General features: G+C 43.5%; 5 non-coding genes and 1 pseudogene across 5 annotated transcripts; all 6 read left to right on the forward strand.

Moving 5' to 3' along the window:
- The first annotated feature begins 207 nt into the window (after positions 1-207).
- Positions 208-398, forward strand: LOC138667926 (U2 spliceosomal RNA). The gene has a single exon (XR_011318966.1). It is a non-coding gene; the product is annotated as a U2 spliceosomal RNA (small nuclear RNA).
- Positions 399-1,594: 1,196 nt separating this feature from the next.
- On the forward strand, positions 1,595-1,785 carry LOC138667927 (U2 spliceosomal RNA). Its single transcript, XR_011318967.1, has one exon. It is a non-coding gene; the product is annotated as a U2 spliceosomal RNA (small nuclear RNA).
- Positions 1,786-2,981: 1,196 nt separating this feature from the next.
- Positions 2,982-3,172, forward strand: LOC138667929 (U2 spliceosomal RNA). The gene has a single exon (XR_011318968.1). It is a non-coding gene; the product is annotated as a U2 spliceosomal RNA (small nuclear RNA).
- Positions 3,173-9,752: 6,580 nt separating this feature from the next.
- LOC138668054 (U2 spliceosomal RNA) lies at positions 9,753-9,938 on the forward strand. The gene has a single exon (XR_011319056.1). It is a non-coding gene; the product is annotated as a U2 spliceosomal RNA (small nuclear RNA).
- Positions 9,939-11,134: 1,196 nt separating this feature from the next.
- On the forward strand, positions 11,135-11,325 carry LOC138667930 (U2 spliceosomal RNA). The gene has a single exon (XR_011318969.1). It is a non-coding gene; the product is annotated as a U2 spliceosomal RNA (small nuclear RNA).
- Positions 11,326-17,691: 6,366 nt separating this feature from the next.
- On the forward strand, positions 17,692-17,928 carry LOC138668150 (U2 spliceosomal RNA; annotated as a pseudogene).
- Positions 17,929-18,164: the final 236 nt, after the last annotated feature.

Here is an 18,164-nt window from a genome sequence, read left to right on the forward strand (position 1 = left end):
AACGCGTTGGGCCCAACTTGAACACACCCCCACACACCCCCACACACCCCCCACACGCCCCCACACACACCAGAACTGCCATTTGAGAAGGCATCCAGAGTTTAGAAAAAAAATGTCTTCCCCTGGGCAATCATCTTTTGGGCTCTCTCCACAGTGAGTCCTGGTTGTGGGCCATGGGGCGTCTGGAGTGGCAAACCATTTCAGGCTATCGCTTCTCGGCCTTTTGGCTAAGATCAAGTGTAGTATCTGTTCTTATCAGTTTAATATCTGATACGTCCCCTATTTGGGGACCATATATTAAATGGATTTTTAGAACAGGGAGCTGGAAATGGAGCTTGCTCTGTCCACTCCACGCATTGACCCGTTATTGCAGTATCTCCGGGAACAGTGCACCCCTTCTCTGATCCGGTTTCCAAAAACAGATTGAATTGAAATCAGCCCAGCAAGTTGTCATTTAACACTTTCTGAGAATTCTTTTCAGGGTCAAAGAAGCACGTTTCAGGTGGCAAATGTAGCAATTTGCTCAGTTTCACTGGACCGTTTGCAACATTTCCTGTGCCTTGCTTTCACCTGTGCATGTTCAGCATTGGATTGCATCCAATATGCAATCAATCAATCAAGCAATCAAGCAATCTTTGCTGGTTGCAACAGGTGTGTTAAGATGTAGGCCCGAATGAGGCCTTTGTAACAGTGTTGCTAATATATTGTGCCATCTACAAAATTAGGCCCCTGCCTGCCTGCCTGCCTGCCTGCCTGCCTGCTGTCTGTCAGCATGAAGTGTTTAAATTGAAGTATCCTACGAGTAGTTCGGCCATACATACTACATTTGTGACCGCATGCACAAATTCCTTTGTAAAACATTGGCTCCCTCTTGTGGACCACTGACTTTTAATTATGTGGTGTATGATATGTATTTCAATAAAGAAGGAAAAATGGTGTCTGTGATGATCTTGAATGTGCTAGTCTTGTCTATTTTGTCTTGTACTGTGTGAGTAGTATTCTAATGCTTTTGACCAACTGGGTGCGCTGCTGCTGCTGCCTGCCTGCCTGCCTGCAGTAGATAGAATCTATGCACGGAACCTTCACCTGCTGCTGCTGTCACAATGGGGCCTTCAGCCATTGACTCCGGAACTCTCACGTGTCACAATGGGCTCTGGACTTATCTAAGGCAGAGAAAAATGGCGCCGTCTTCAGTCTGCTGCTGGAACAGCAGCAGACCACATGGCAGGGGGATTGTCTTTTTTTTTTTTAAAGGGGCAATTTGCAGACTTGCACTAATAGTTGCACTCTGGAGCGCCAAAGGGATGGAGGGTGTGTTCAGATGGGCGGAGTTATGCAGATCAGGCGGAGTTATGCAGATTAGGCGGAGTTAGGCAGATTTTTTAAAAACGCGTTGGGCCCAACTTGAACACACCCCCACACACCCCCACACACCCCCCACACGCCCCCACACACACCAGAACTGCCATTTGAGAAGGCATCCAGAGTTTAGAAAAAAAATGTCTTCCCCTGGGCAATCATCTTTTGGGCTCTCTCCACAGTGAGTCCTGGTTGTGGGCCATGGGGCGTCTGGAGTGGCAAACCATTTCAGGCTATCGCTTCTCGGCCTTTTGGCTAAGATCAAGTGTAGTATCTGTTCTTATCAGTTTAATATCTGATACGTCCCCTATTTGGGGACCATATATTAAATGGATTTTTAGAACAGGGAGCTGGAAATGGAGCTTGCTCTGTCCACTCCACGCATTGACCCGTTATTGCAGTATCTCCGGGAACAGTGCACCCCTTCTCTGATCCGGTTTCCAAAAACAGATTGAATTGAAATCAGCCCAGCAAGTTGTCATTTAACACTTTCTGAGAATTCTTTTCAGGGTCAAAGAAGCACGTTTCAGGTGGCAAATGTAGCAATTTGCTCAGTTTCACTGGACCGTTTGCAACATTTCCTGTGCCTTGCTTTCACCTGTGCATGTTCAGCATTGGATTGCATCCAATATGCAATCAATCAATCAAGCAATCAAGCAATCTTTGCTGGTTGCAACAGGTGTGTTAAGATGTAGGCCCGAATGAGGCCTTTGTAACAGTGTTGCTAATATATTGTGCCATCTACAAAATTAGGCCCCTGCCTGCCTGCCTGCCTGCCTGCCTGCCTGCTGTCTGTCAGCATGAAGTGTTTAAATTGAAGTATCCTACGAGTAGTTCGGCCATACATACTACATTTGTGACCGCATGCACAAATTCCTTTGTAAAACATTGGCTCCCTCTTGTGGACCACTGACTTTTAATTATGTGGTGTATGATATGTATTTCAATAAAGAAGGAAAAATGGTGTCTGTGATGATCTTGAATGTGCTAGTCTTGTCTATTTTGTCTTGTACTGTGTGAGTAGTATTCTAATGCTTTTGACCAACTGGGTGCGCTGCTGCTGCTGCCTGCCTGCCTGCCTGCAGTAGATAGAATCTATGCACGGAACCTTCACCTGCTGCTGCTGTCACAATGGGGCCTTCAGCCATTGACTCCGGAACTCTCACGTGTCACAATGGGCTCTGGACTTATCTAAGGCAGAGAAAAATGGCGCCGTCTTCAGTCTGCTGCTGGAACAGCAGCAGACCACATGGCAGGGGGATTGTCTTTTTTTTTTTTAAAGGGGCAATTTGCAGACTTGCACTAATAGTTGCACTCTGGAGCGCCAAAGGGATGGAGGGTGTGTTCAGATGGGCGGAGTTATGCAGATCAGGCGGAGTTATGCAGATTAGGCGGAGTTAGGCAGATTTTTTAAAAACGCGTTGGGCCCAACTTGAACACACCCCCACACACCCCCACACACCCCCCACACGCCCCCACACACACCAGAACTGCCATTTGAGAAGGCATCCAGAGTTTAGAAAAAAAATGTCTTCCCCTGGGCAATCATCTTTTGGGCTCTCTCCACAGTGAGTCCTGGTTGTGGGCCATGGGGCGTCTGGAGTGGCAAACCATTTCAGGCTATCGCTTCTCGGCCTTTTGGCTAAGATCAAGTGTAGTATCTGTTCTTATCAGTTTAATATCTGATACGTCCCCTATTTGGGGACCATATATTAAATGGATTTTTAGAACAGGGAGCTGGAAATGGAGCTTGCTCTGTCCACTCCACGCATTGACCCGTTATTGCAGTATCTCCGGGAACAGTGCACCCCTTCTCTGATCCGGTTTCCAAAAACAGATTGAATTGAAATCAGCCCAGCAAGTTGTCATTTAACACTTTCTGAGAATTCTTTTCAGGGTCAAAGAAGCACGTTTCAGGTGGCAAATGTAGCAATTTGCTCAGTTTCACTGGACCGTTTGCAACATTTCCTGTGCCTTGCTTTCACCTGTGCATGTTCAGCATTGGATTGCATCCAATATGCAATCAATCAATCAAGCAATCAAGCAATCTTTGCTGGTTGCAACAGGTGTGTTAAGATGTAGGCCCGAATGAGGCCTTTGTAACAGTGTTGCTAATATATTGTGCCATCTACAAAATTAGGCCCCTGCCTGCCTGCCTGCCTGCCTGCCTGCCTGCTGTCTGTCAGCATGAAGTGTTTAAATTGAAGTATCCTACGAGTAGTTCGGCCATACATACTACATTTGTGACCGCATGCACAAATTCCTTTGTAAAACATTGGCTCCCTCTTGTGGACCACTGACTTTTAATTATGTGGTGTATGATATGTATTTCAATAAAGAAGGAAAAATGGTGTCTGTGATGATCTTGAATGTGCTAGTCTTGTCTATTTTGTCTTGTACTGTGTGAGTAGTATTCTAATGCTTTTGACCAACTGGGTGCGCTGCTGCTGCTGCCTGCCTGCCTGCCTGCAGTAGATAGAATCTATGCACGGAACCTTCACCTGCTGCTGCTGTCACAATGGGGCCTTCAGCCATTGACTCCGGAACTCTCACGTGTCACAATGGGCTCTGGACTTATCTAAGGCAGAGAAAAATGGCGCCGTCTTCAGTCTGCTGCTGGAACAGCAGCAGACCACATGGCAGGGGGATTGTCTTTTTTTTTTTTAAAGGGGCAATTTGCAGACTTGCACTAATAGTTGCACTCTGGAGCGCCAAAGGGATGGAGGGTGTGTTCAGATGGGCGGAGTTATGCAGATCAGGCGGAGTTATGCAGATTAGGCGGAGTTAGGCAGATTTTTTAAAAACGCGTTGGGCCCAACTTGAACACACCCCCACACACCCCCACACACCCCCCACACGCCCCCACACACACCAGAACTGCCATTTGAGAAGGCATCCAGAGTTTAGAAAAAAAATGTCTTCCCCTGGGCAATCATCTTTTGGGCTCTCTCCACAGTGAGTCCTGGTTGTGGGCCATGGGGCGTCTGGAGTGGCAAACCATTTCAGGCTATCGCTTCTCGGCCTTTTGGCTAAGATCAAGTGTAGGATTTTCTTGCATTTGGTCGAAGTCCTTTAGGTGCCTGGGGTACCCCGCCTCTCGGCCTTGGGTGCGGGTCCCACTCTTGTAGTGGGATCCAATCCCTTGTTGCTATAGGGAGGTGGGCTTAGTCCCTAGGCAACGAGTTGCGATCGCCCTAGCCAGGTAGTCTTTGGATTACTTGGTGCCCTTTCCTTGTTGCGGAACACCCCCGTTTGTTGCGGAACACCCCCGTTTTTTTTTTTTTTTTTTCCTTATAGCCATGGACCCAGATCCTGGTGATGTTCCAACCTATGCTCTTCTAAAGCATACGGTTAGGATTTATTTTGAGAAAGGTGGAGGAGATGGCCGTGGACTAAAATTCGTGGTTGGCAATGTCCTGGAGAAGGCTCTTTCAGTCCGGAAACACGAAATCCTGGCCATCCAGGACTATCCAAGACGTGGTATCTATGATGTGACTTTTACCGGAGAAGGTATCCATCAGCATGTTTGTAACCAGGTCATCTCCCCTGATGTGATTATCCAGAAAAACCCTGAACTTAAAGGGGTTAAATTTGCTATTCATGATTTAGAAGAGACCAGGCTCTTGATTGTTAAAATTTATTCACCCCATATGCAAGAAAGCGAAATCGGAAGATACCTGTTGGGTTTCTTCAAAAAAGTCAATTGTTTGGGGAAGATTTTGAATGAATGCGGCATTTGGACCTCCAAATGGAGATATGTTGTAACCTGTGTCAAAAATGCCTCAAAACCTGGAGGAGTAGATTTACCACCAGCTCGTTTTAAAATTGGCAAAACGAATGGCGACCTCTATTTTAATGGCATGCCGTCCTTCTGTAGAAAATGTAAACTATATGGGCATTCAAATTGTGACCCGACCTGTGCAAAATGTGGGAGCCAGGAACATAAAACCGAGCAATGCCAGACAGAAAATATGTGTACAAATTGTCTTGCAAAAGATCATTCTTTTTCATTTTGTCCTAACAGGAAAAACACAAAAGGAGCACAACCCGAGAAGGAACAGCCTCCGGCCCCCTGCCAACCCTCGGCTGGTTCTGCTGTCCCCGAGACAAAGGAGGATGAGGAGGAGTCGATGGACGAGTCGAATGAGGTACCTGGTACAGGTAAGGATGGCTACACTGAAGTGAGAAACGAGAAAGCGAGACGCAGGAGGGAACGGCAGAAGGAGAGCAGGCAGCAGAAAGAGGACCCCGCAGAGGGTACAGCTGCTTCTGCAAAAAGCCAACCCTTGTCTCTGCGATCTTCCGGGACGGCTCTAGGGCGCGGAAAATCGGACTCAAAAAGGCGGAAAGTCCAGGAGAAAACAGGTGGTGCATCAAGGGAAGTACCCCCACAGGAACCCCCTGATGGAGGTGGGAAACCCGAAGAGATGCCCATGGAGGAGCGGGCAACCCCACCCTCTTCAGAGATGGAGAGGGGGTCTGGGGTGGCTACCTCAGCCATTCCTGTAACTCCGGTCAGAGGACAGCCGGCACCCGAGCTCGATCTGACCCCTCCGATTGGTCCCCTGGAGGGGGGGCCGGTGGGAGATCAGGAGCAGGGATGGGGGTCGGCCTACCTGACAAGTAAGGTCTTATTTATGGAGAGTGAGCTCGTCCCGGAAAGTGTAATGCCATCCGAAGCCCTGTCTGATGGAGAGTCCTCCGAGATCTCTTCCCTCATGACCGTCGCCGACAAGACCGAACCCTCCGATGAGGACATATAAGCCAGCTGAGGTAAGAGTTTTTGAATTTCGTACATCTTATTTTCTCTTATGGCGGGGATCTCTGGAATATCCCTCAACGCTAGAGGGATTAAAACAAAACCCAGGAGGTTGGCGCTCTTTGACTTTTTGTACACTTTGTCGGCATCAGTTATCTTCTTACAGGAATGCAATATTCCACACTCTTTAAATTATAACAAGTATAAAACAGATTGGACACATGGACCCTCAGTGTGGTCAGGATCAAATGAATCCAGGTCAGCAGGGGTCGCCATTCTTTTTAAAGGTAATGTTTTTATTGACTCAGTTCAAGAGGTTTTACCAGGCAGGATTTTATTGGTTAAAGCTTTTATTAATGGTTTTAAATGGCAGTTTTTAAATTTTTATGGATCTACTGAGAAAAATGAAAGAGCAAAAATGTTAGAAATGTTACCCCTTTTTATTAATGATTCTGATCCTCTTATTTTAGCAGGTGATTTTAATTGTATTATGGGTGGGGAGAAAAGATTCTCCAATGCGGTAAGCAGAAACTACGATAAAACCTCTTTTATGCTCAGAAACGTTGTGCATGATTTTAAACTTATCGATTGTTTTAAGGAATGCAATATGAATCTCCCTGCTGAAGAGTGGGTAACCTGGAGCAATGTGAACTGTAGCTCCAGAATTGATTTTATTTTTTGTTCTAATTCCATACTGCCTTTTAAATGTGAGCTTTTAACCAATGTCTTTTCAGACCATAAACTTTTACTTTTTAATGTTAATTATGATGATTTTAAGAAAAAAGGTAAAGGTGCCTGGAAACTAAATGTCTCTCTCTTAGATGATCCAGAAATTTTAACCAGTTTTACGGAATTTTATACAAATTGCAAACAAACTAGAGATCCCCGTACCCCTATTAGTAGGTGGTGGGAAAAAATGAAGAAAAATATTAAAGATTTCTTTATTAAAGTTGGAGTACAAAAAGCTAAAGAAAAGAGAGAGATTTACAACCTCCTAAATACCCGACTGCAAACCCTCTACAAACTACGTGAGCATGACATTGATGTGGATAAAGATATTTGTAATCTCAAAATTGAAATATCAAGATGCTTGGAACAAAGAGGGAAGCAATTAATCTTTCACTCAAAAGTCAAGCATATAGAAGAGAATGAAACTTGTTCCCGTTATTTCTTTAAAAATATGGTCGGAAAAAGGGTATTTATTAATTCTTTGGAGGGAGAAAATGAAATAGAGGGAATTTTAAAAAAAGTCCACCTATTTTATGCTGACCTTTTTAATAAAAAAGTTATAGACAATAGTTTTATGGAAAGCTCTATGGAAGAAATCACAACTATTTTAGACCCAGTGTCACAAAACTTTTTGTTACAGGACCTGAGCAAGGAAGAGGTGGCTGAAACAGTGAAAAGTTTTAAACCAGGAAAAGTCCCCGGGCCAGACGGTATCCCCATAGAATTTTATTCCAGTTTTTATGAGCTTTTACAAGAAGATCTTTTAAATATTTTAAGTGAGGTTTTTAATACAAAAACTCTCCCCACCTCTTGGAAAAAGGGTGAGGTTTCCCTTATATATAAAAAAGGGGACAAAACAGACATAAAGATTTGGAGACCAATAACCCTTTTAAACTGTGACTATAAAATAATGGCCAAAATTTGTGCAAACAGACTCAAAAAAGTGGTGGGAAACATAATACATCCTAACCAGGTCTGTGGTATACCAGAGAGAAGCATATGGGAAAACCTAAATTTAATTAAAGACATAATTGATGACACTAAATCAAGGGGAGGTGGAATGGCGGTCTTATCCCTTGATTTCGAGAAAGCTTTTGATAGAGTATCTCACGAGTTCCTTTTTAATGTTTTAAATAAAATGGGTATACCAGAAGGTTTTTTAGAGTCACTTAAGGCATTTTATAAAGACTGCACAAGCAAAATTGTGATAAATGGTTTTAAAACTAAAGACGTTGTTTTAAAATCTGGGGTTAAGCAGGGTTGTCCCCTGTCCCCACTTTTATTTATTTGTGCTCTTGAACCCCTGCTATGTGCCCTGAGGAGGGATAAACAAATCCGGGGAATCCCACTGCCTGGTGGAGGGGGTCTGGAGGCTAAAGTCACAGGGTATATGGATGATGTAGCCATAATATGCAGGGATTCTCCTTCCATACAAAAAGCCTTAAGGCAGGTGGAGTTTTTCTGCTGTGGGTCTGGTTTTAAATTAAATTTTAATAAAAGTTCTATTTTTAAGGTTGGCAAGGTGGTTTTAACAGATATCCAAGTTCCTGAGAGGGACTCTGTTCAAGTTTTAGGTGTTATTTTTAATGAAGAAAATAAAGGCACTGAAAGCTGGAATATGGTGGCTCAGAAGGTAAACCAAAAGCTGTGTATGTGGAATTTGAGGAAAATGACTATGGAGGGGAAAATTTTAATTATTAAAATGGTCATATTGCCGCTTTTATTATATTTAAGCCTGGTCTTCCCCCCTCCAAACGGCATTTTTAACAAAATAATTAAAGCTTGTTTTACCTTTTATTGGAGTTCCAAGATGGAAAAACTAAAGAGAGAGCTGGTGGTAAAATCCAAAGGTAATGGTGGCAAAGACTTCCCAGATTTTAGAGCTTTTGTTTTAATCCGTTTCTTTGTCCTGTGTTTTAATTCCCTTTTTAAAAATACTTACTGGTCATATTTTATACGTTTTAACATTGGTTTTTTTATGAGACGCCTTGGGTGGTTTGAAACAGTTTTAAATTCCCCATATGCTTTTAACACACCCGAAAACTATAAAATCTTAGGTACCATTGTTAACACATATGACCTAAAGGGCATAAACACAGAGGCCCTAGGGGATAGCAAAAAGATCCTAAAGGGCCTCAAAGGAAAAGAACAAGTGACGCAGATTGAAAACTTTAATGATCCTAAGTGTTTAGAGATTTGGAAAAATGTTAATGCCTCGTATCTTTTTAATTCCCAGAAGGACCTGGCCTGGAGCTGTGTGCATGATTGTCTTCCATGCCGGGCATTCCAGCACCGAAGAGGACTCGTGAGATCCGCCAAGTGCCCAAGAGAGGACTGCCAAAGGGAAGAAACAGTGCTGCACATTCTTTGGACTTGTCAATTCACAAGACAAATATGGACAAAATTTTTCCCTTTACTCCAGAAAATAACTGATTTGAAAGACTTAAGTTTTGAGACTGTTTTGTTTGGATGCATGGAATGCCCCAACGCAACTAAGAGGATCATCGCATGGAAGACAATCAGCACCATCAAAGAAGCTCTATGGAAGGCCAGGAACATCCTTCTTTTTAAACATGATGTTTTATCTGTGAAAGACGTTTTATCATTGGCTTTTAGTGAGATGTATATTTATTTTTTATTGGACAAGAAAAAGAATCTTTTATTGTCAAAGCAATGGATGGTAGAAGAGTGGAATACCATAATTTGAACGCTACCATAAATGCGAATTATTGGCCGATGCTTGTATATTACTTGTCTTTACTGCATGTAACATTGGAAAAAAAAAAAAAAAAAAAAAAAAAAAAAATTCTGATTGATATGTTATTAATGCTTTAAATATGTGATACACTGTATACATACGTCTTTTTTTTTTCTGTAATTGCTTTTAAAACCTTAATAAACGGGTGTACCTAAATGTGGGTACTTCCAAGTTAAAAAATCTGTTCTTATCAGTTTAATATCTGATACGTCCCCTATTTGGGGACCATATATTAAATGGATTTTTAGAACAGGGAGCTGGAAATGGAGCTTGCTCTGTCCACTCCACGCATTGACCCGTTATTGCAGTATCTCCGGGAACAGTGCACCCCTTCTCTGATCCGGTTTCCAAAAACAGATTGAATTGAAATCAGCCCAGCAAGTTGTCATTTAACACTTTCTGAGAATTCTTTTCAGGGTCAAAGAAGCACGTTTCAGGTGGCAAATGTAGCAATTTGCTCAGTTTCACTGGACCGTTTGCAACATTTCCTGTGCCTTGCTTTCACCTGTGCATGTTCAGCATTGGATTGCATCCAATATGCAATCAATCAATCAAGCAATCAAGCAATCTTTGCTGGTTGCAACAGGTGTGTTAAGATGTAGGCCCGAATGAGGCCTTTGTAACAGTGTTGCTAATATATTGTGCCATCTACAAAATTAGGCCCCTGCCTGCCTGCCTGCCTGCCTGCCTGCCTGCTGTCTGTCAGCATGAAGTGTTTAAATTGAAGTATCCTACGAGTAGTTCGGCCATACATACTACATTTGTGACCGCATGCACAAATTCCTTTGTAAAACATTGGCTCCCTCTTGTGGACCACTGACTTTTAATTATGTGGTGTATGATATGTATTTCAATAAAGAAGGAAAAATGGTGTCTGTGATGATCTTGAATGTGCTAGTCTTGTCTATTTTGTCTTGTACTGTGTGAGTAGTATTCTAATGCTTTTGACCAACTGGGTGCGCTGCTGCTGCTGCCTGCCTGCCTGCCTGCAGTAGATAGAATCTATGCACGGAACCTTCACCTGCTGCTGCTGTCACAATGGGGCCTTCAGCCATTGACTCCGGAACTCTCACGTGTCACAATGGGCTCTGGACTTATCTAAGGCAGAGAAAAATGGCGCCGTCTTCAGTCTGCTGCTGGAACAGCAGCAGACCACATGGCAGGGGGATTGTCTTTTTTTTTTTTAAAGGGGCAATTTGCAGACTTGCACTAATAGTTGCACTCTGGAGCGCCAAAGGGATGGAGGGTGTGTTCAGATGGGCGGAGTTATGCAGATCAGGCGGAGTTATGCAGATTAGGCGGAGTTAGGCAGATTTTTTAAAAACGCGTTGGGCCCAACTTGAACACACCCCCACACACCCCCACACACCCCCCACACGCCCCCACACACACCAGAACTGCCATTTGAGAAGGCATCCAGAGTTTAGAAAAAAAATGTCTTCCCCTGGGCAATCATCTTTTGGGCTCTCTCCACAGTGAGTCCTGGTTGTGGGCCATGGGGCGTCTGGAGTGGCAAACCATTTCAGGCTATCGCTTCTCGGCCTTTTGGCTAAGATCAAGTGTAGTATCTGTTCTTATCAGTTTAATATCTGATACGTCCCCTATTTGGGGACCATATATTAAATGGATTTTTAGAACAGGGAGCTGGAAATGGAGCTTGCTCTGTCCACTCCACGCATTGACCCGTTATTGCAGTATCTCCGGGAACAGTGCACCCCTTCTCTGATCCGGTTTCCAAAAACAGATTGAATTGAAATCAGCCCAGCAAGTTGTCATTTAACACTTTCTGAGAATTCTTTTCAGGGTCAAAGAAGCACGTTTCAGGTGGCAAATGTAGCAATTTGCTCAGTTTCACTGGACCGTTTGCAACATTTCCTGTGCCTTGCTTTCACCTGTGCATGTTCAGCATTGGATTGCATCCAATATGCAATCAATCAATCAAGCAATCAAGCAATCTTTGCTGGTTGCAACAGGTGTGTTAAGATGTAGGCCCGAATGAGGCCTTTGTAACAGTGTTGCTAATATATTGTGCCATCTACAAAATTAGGCCCCTGCCTGCCTGCCTGCCTGCCTGCCTGCCTGCTGTCTGTCAGCATGAAGTGTTTAAATTGAAGTATCCTACGAGTAGTTCGGCCATACATACTACATTTGTGACCGCATGCACAAATTCCTTTGTAAAACATTGGCTCCCTCTTGTGGACCACTGACTTTTAATTATGTGGTGTATGATATGTATTTCAATAAAGAAGGAAAAATGGTGTCTGTGATGATCTTGAATGTGCTAGTCTTGTCTATTTTGTCTTGTACTGTGTGAGTAGTATTCTAATGCTTTTGACCAACTGGGTGCGCTGCTGCTGCTGCCTGCCTGCCTGCCTGCAGTAGATAGAATCTATGCACGGAACCTTCACCTGCTGCTGCTGTCACAATGGGGCCTTCAGCCATTGACTCCGGAACTCTCACGTGTCACAATGGGCTCTGGACTTATCTAAGGCAGAGAAAAATGGCGCCGTCTTCAGTCTGCTGCTGGAACAGCAGCAGACCACATGGCAGGGGGATTGTCTTTTTTTTTTTTAAAGGGGCAATTTGCAGACTTGCACTAATAGTTGCACTCTGGAGCGCCAAAGGGATGGAGGGTGTGTTCAGATGGGCGGAGTTATGCAGATCAGGCGGAGTTATGCAGATTAGGCGGAGTTAGGCAGATTTTTTAAAAACGCGTTGGGCCCAACTTGAACACACCCCCACACACCCCCACACACCCCCCACACGCCCCCACACACACCAGAACTGCCATTTGAGAAGGCATCCAGAGTTTAGAAAAAAAATGTCTTCCCCTGGGCAATCATCTTTTGGGCTCTCTCCACAGTGAGTCCTGGTTGTGGGCCATGGGGCGTCTGGAGTGGCAAACCATTTCAGGCTATCGCTTCTCGGCCTTTTGGCTAAGATCAGGGTTTATTGCCCTGGTCTTGGCTGAGAGGTGCTTGGGGTACCCGGCTCCTTGGCCTGGGGGGATCGTCTCACCTCTGGTGGGACTTCACCCCCCTGCTGCTATTGGGGAGTCGGCTTAGTCCTCTTGCATCCGGTTGCGATCCCCCGGCTATAGGCCGTTTCCCTGTGACTTCCCTTGTGGGAGTACTTCTTCTATTTCCTGTGGTAGGATATACCGACAGTTCTGCATCATGAATTTCGTGAAGAACACCATCCGGTTGACCGTGGACCCGAGCAATGGAACCAAGAACAACGTCGTTTTCATGATCCGGGATCTTATTGAGGAAAAGGCTGGAGCAAAGCGTGAGGAGATCTTCAGCTGTAACGAGTTTCCTCGACAAGGTAACTACGATGTGACTTTTGTGGACCAAAATGTTTGCCTGAATGTGTTCGAGTGGCTTCGAGGCAATGCTGAGGATCCTCTTCTGGAAGGAGTTGGCTGGATACCGTTGTTTGGTCTGCAGGAAAAAGAGGTGACTGTAACTGTGTATAACCCCTTCACAGATCCTGCTTTGTTGCAGAGTTTTCTCTCACAGTATTGTGACTATGTGAAAGTAGGAGAACGGCAGGTGAACATTTTAGGAATCTTTAACTGTAAATATGTTTATCGTGTGAAATTGAAGAGGGACCCTGACTGTGTGGGTGGTTTCAGGCACCCCCCTGCAAATTTCTCTGTGGCAGGTCACAGAGGTTTTTTGACCTACCCAGGACAGCCTCGTTTTTGTAGGAGATGCTTTTGTTTTGGACATGTACAGGCAGAGTGTACTAAAGGACAGTGCTGTCGAAACTGCAGGAAAGAGGGGCATACCGCTAACCAATGTCCTTTGCCTAAGACCTGTGATGTCTGTGGGAGTAGTACGCATATGTACAAGGACTGTCCCATGAGTGCACCCAGACGGTCCGACAAGGAGCAAATGGAGGAAGAGTTGGCCAGGAGGGAAAGGGCAAAAGTTGTAAAAGAAGTTGCAAGGTTTGAGAGGGAGGAGGAAGAGAGAAGGAGGCGGAGTGCGAGTAGAGCCATGCCCCCTCCAGATTCAGAGAGTGTGAGTCTGAGGCCATGTTCTAGGGCAGAGAAAGAGGAGAAAAAGGAGGAAAAGAAGAAGAAAAAGAAGGAAAAAGAGTGGAGGAGGGAAGAGAAGGAGTTTTGGAGGGCAGCTGCAGAGGTGGAGGCGCATCTTCCTGAAATGGAAGTGCAGGGGCAGTTGCCTGAAATAATGACCTTTAGTGAGGCAATGGACGCCGCGGAGAGCGATGCGCAAATTTCGGAGGTGGATAGCCCTGAGCATTTGTCTAATCCTGAACATATTGAGGAGTTTGAGTCAGATGACGATAGAGCTGCAAAAAAGAGCCGGCGGGAGGATGATGGAGATGATGAGGAGGTGGAGAGTAGTACTCCTCAGAGAAAGATTGGCCCTGCAAGAAGGAGGACTGAGGGTGGTGAGATCAGTGGGTCAGACACTTGTTGTTCAATTCAGATGGTGGAGGAGGATAGTGGTGATGCTGGATAGTGTTACCATATACTGCACTAAATGTGTTGTTTTTTTTCTCTTGTGAGCTTTGGCTTAGGCCAAAGGCTTTTATTTTCTGTGTAGTTAGTTGAAGTGTGGATTTTGTAAATATGGGGTTTACCATAATTTCACAAAATGTTAGAGTGTTTAAAAGTAAAGTTAGGAGAGCTGCAATTTTTGAGTTTTTAGCTATGCAAAATGCATCTATTTTTTGTTTACAAGAGTGTGGGGTAGTGGATGGTGTGAAAGGGGATGAATGGTCTTATGGTGCGTCTGTGTGGTCAGGGAGTGCATGTAATAAGAATGATGGGGTGGGAATATTGGTTAAAGGGAGAGAGGTGGTTTTGAATGATTATCTGGTGATTGAGGTAGGGAGGTGTATTTTGGCTAATTTTGAGTATAGGAATGTAAAGTTTTGTGTTATTAATATTTATGCGCCGGTTGATAAGAATGAGCGTAAAGCTTTATTTGAAAAAGTTAAGCTTTTTGTTCCAGGGAGGATGCCTGTAGTGGTTGTGGGGGATATGAATTGTGATGTGGGGAAAGTGAATGTGGATGTGTCAGGGAAGGCTTTGTTGGAGTTAGTGAGTGATTTTGATCTGGGTGATATGCAGCGTGTGTGTAGTGTGAGTCCTGTGTTGAATACTTTTTTTTCTGAGAGTGGAAGGGTGCAATCTAGGTTGGATTATTGCTTTATTTCAAAAAATATAACTGCTGTTGATTATAAGCAAGAAAATGTTTTGTTTTCTGATCATGTGTGTATGAAGTGTGAGGTGGATATAAAGGTTGGTGGAGTGTTTGGGAAAGGGTTGTGGAAGTTAAATGTGAAGTTGTTAGAGAGTGAAGATGTGAGAAAGGAGTATGCAAGACGGTATGAAGGGTGGTGTAAGCGTAAAAATGGTTTTGGGAATGTTTGTGTTTGGTGGGATTGGGTGAAGAGACAAACAAAAATATTCTTTAAAAGTTTAGGGTATAAGTGTGCAGCTATTAAAAGAGAGAATTTTGTTAAATTGAATGCACGTTTGAGTGTATTGTATAAGTTGAGGGAAGGAGGAATGGAAGTGGAAGAAGAGATATTACAGGTGAAAAAGGAAATTAATGACTTTTTGTTAGAGAAAGGGAGGAGTATAGTTTTTAGAGCAAAAATTGACAAAATGGAACATGATGAGAAATGTTCACGTTTTTTCTTTAAAAAGGTGTTTGGGAAGAAACAGAGTATGAGTGTGCTGAATGGGGAGGATGGAAGAGAAGTGAGTGGTGAGGATATGTGTGAAGAGGTGGCTAAGTTCTATGAGGAGTTGTATGCAGTGAAGTGGAGGGATGAGGGTTTGGAGAGTGATGTGTTAAATATGTTAGAAAGTAAGTTGTCTGAGACGGAAAGGGAGAGTGTGATGTGTGAGGTGACTAGTGATGAGGTGTGGAAGGTGATGAATAGTATGGCGCTAAATAAGACGCCAGGGGAGGATGGTCTCCCAGTAGAGTTTTATCGAGTGATGTGGGATGTGATTGGTAATGACTTTGTGGAGGTGTGTAAGTATATGTGGTTAAATATGGAGGTGGCTGAGAGTATGCGTGCGGGAATGGTTGTGTTGATACCTAAAAAGGGGGATTTGAAGAGTTTGAGGAATTGGAGGCCGATAACGTTATTAAACTGTGATTATAAAATCTATGCAAAATTAATGGCGAATAGGATGCGTGATGTGATAGAGAGTGTGATTGGGGATGAACAGTGTTGTGCGGTACCTGGGAGGCGTATACATGATTGTGTGTGTATGCTAAGAGATTGTCTGTGGGACTGTATGGGGCGAAAGAAGAGTGCGTTTTTGTTGAGTTTAGATTTTGAGAAGGCGTATGATAGATTATCGCATGGGTTTTTGTTTAGTGTGTTGCTAAGAATGGGTTTTCCAGCTGATTTTGTTGGGAGAGTGAGGAGTTTATATAAGGATATTTACAGTTGTGTTTTGATGAATGGTTATGTGGGAAGGAGAGTGAATGTCTTTTCAGGGGTTCGTCAAGGGTGTCCTTTGTCACCTGTGGCCTTTATTTGTGCAATTGAGCCTTTGTTGTGTATGCTGAGGAAAGATAAGGTGGTTAGGGGCGTGCAAGTGCCAGGAGGAGGGGGTAGAGAGTGGAAAGTTAGTGGTTATATGGATGATGTGTGTGTATTGTGCGATTCAGAATGTTCGGTGAGGCGGGTGAAGTTATTAGTGTCCTTTTTTTGTGGTGCGTCTGCATTTAAGGTTAATTGGGAAAAGAGTGAGTGTAAGGTATTTGGAAATGGTGTTTTAAGTAGGGATGTTGGAGTGAATGTGGTTAATGGGCCTATTAAAATATTGGGTGTGAAGTTTTCAGAGAAGTTGGATGGGAAGGAAAGTTGGAATGATGCGAAAGAGAAGGTTGAGCGGAAGCTGTGTTTTTGGAGGTTGAGAAACCTTACGTTTTTTGGAAAGATCTTAGTTATAAAGAGTGTGGTGTTGCCGATTTTTTTGTATGTAGCAGTAGTGTTTCCACCAGGGTATATGTGTGTGAGGAGTTTGAATAGGATTCTGTTTGTGTTTTTATGGAATTCAAAGATGGAGAGGGCTAGGAGAGAAATTTTGGTGAAGAGATTGGAGAAAGGTGGGTTGGGTTTTCCAAATTTGGAAGTTTTTTTTGGTGTGAATATTGTTGTGTATGTGCTGAAAGTGATAAGGGCGGATGGGAAATTTTCATCTATGTGTAGGTATTTATTTGGAGCGTATCTGTTTAAGTTAAAATGGAGAGAAAGGGATTTGAGGTGTCCGGTTGCTTTTGAGGTTCCTGTATGGTATGTGTGGGTTTATAAGTTTTTGGTGAAGTATGAGTTGTGTGATGTGGATGTAAGACTAGTGGAAAAGAAGAAGGCTGTGTATAGAATGATTGAGTGTAGGGAGATAGAGTGTGATATCAATATGGTTAGAGGAGCTGATGTACAAAAGGTGTGGAAGAAAGTACGGATGGATGGTATGACAAACAGACAGAGTGAGATTGTGTGGCAGTCATTGCATGGAGTGTTACCAGTAAGAGAGTTTCAGAGAAATAGGGGTTTAGTGAGGAGTGAGAGGTGTCCGAGAGAAGGTTGTGGTGGGTGTGAAAGTGTAATACATGTGTTCTGGAATTGTCAGTACGCTAGAGATGTGATTGGAAGAATGGGTCCTTTGTGCAAAGAACTGTGTGGTGTGAATTTTTTATCCTTTGAGTTGTTCATGTTTGGTTTAGGGTTGTGTGATGGAGTGAAGGAGAGAGTGTTGTGGTTAATGCTTGCATGTATAAAGGAAGTGTTATGGGATGTGAGAAATGTGCATGTGTTCAAGAGGAAGAATATTGAGGTTAGAAATACCGTGAAGGTGATTTTGGGGAAGATATATGTTTGTTTTTTGTGGGATAAGAAAAGGAAGGGGGAGGTGGATGCGGAAGGAATTTGGAAAGTTAAAAAGTGGAGATATTTTGTTAATACTTCTTGATTTGTTCTTTTGTTATGTAAATATGTATTTTGAAAAAAGAAAGATTTTTCCGATGATGATGGGAACGGCTTTTTGTGTTTCAATTTTGACACAGCTGTTTGGGTATGTTTCTTCGGTTTTGGATTTCTAGACCGTGAAATTCCCCATCTGAGGGAGAAAAAAAAAAAAAAAAAAAAAAAAAAAAAAAAAAAAAAATCTGTTCTTATCAGTTTAATATCTGATACGTCCCCTATTTGGGGACCATATATTAAATGGATTTTTAGAACAGGGAGCTGGAAATGGAGCTTGCTCTGTCCACTCCACGCATTGACCCGTTATTGCAGTATCTCCGGGAACAGTGCACCCCTTCTCTGATCCGGTTTCCAAAAACAGATTGAATTGAAATCAGCCCAGCAAGTTGTCATTTAACACTTTCTGAGAATTCTTTTCAGGGTCAAAGAAGCACGTTTCAGGTGGCAAATGTAGCAATTTGCTCAGTTTCACTGGACCGTTTGCAACATTTCCTGTGCCTTGCTTTCACCTGTGCATGTTCAGCATTGGATTGCATCCAATATGCAATCAATCAATCAAGCAATCAAGCAATC

This window comes from Ranitomeya imitator, chromosome 2 (genome assembly GCF_032444005.1).
Source record: "Ranitomeya imitator isolate aRanImi1 chromosome 2, aRanImi1.pri, whole genome shotgun sequence".
Lineage (NCBI taxonomy): Eukaryota > Metazoa > Chordata > Amphibia > Anura > Dendrobatidae > Ranitomeya > Ranitomeya imitator.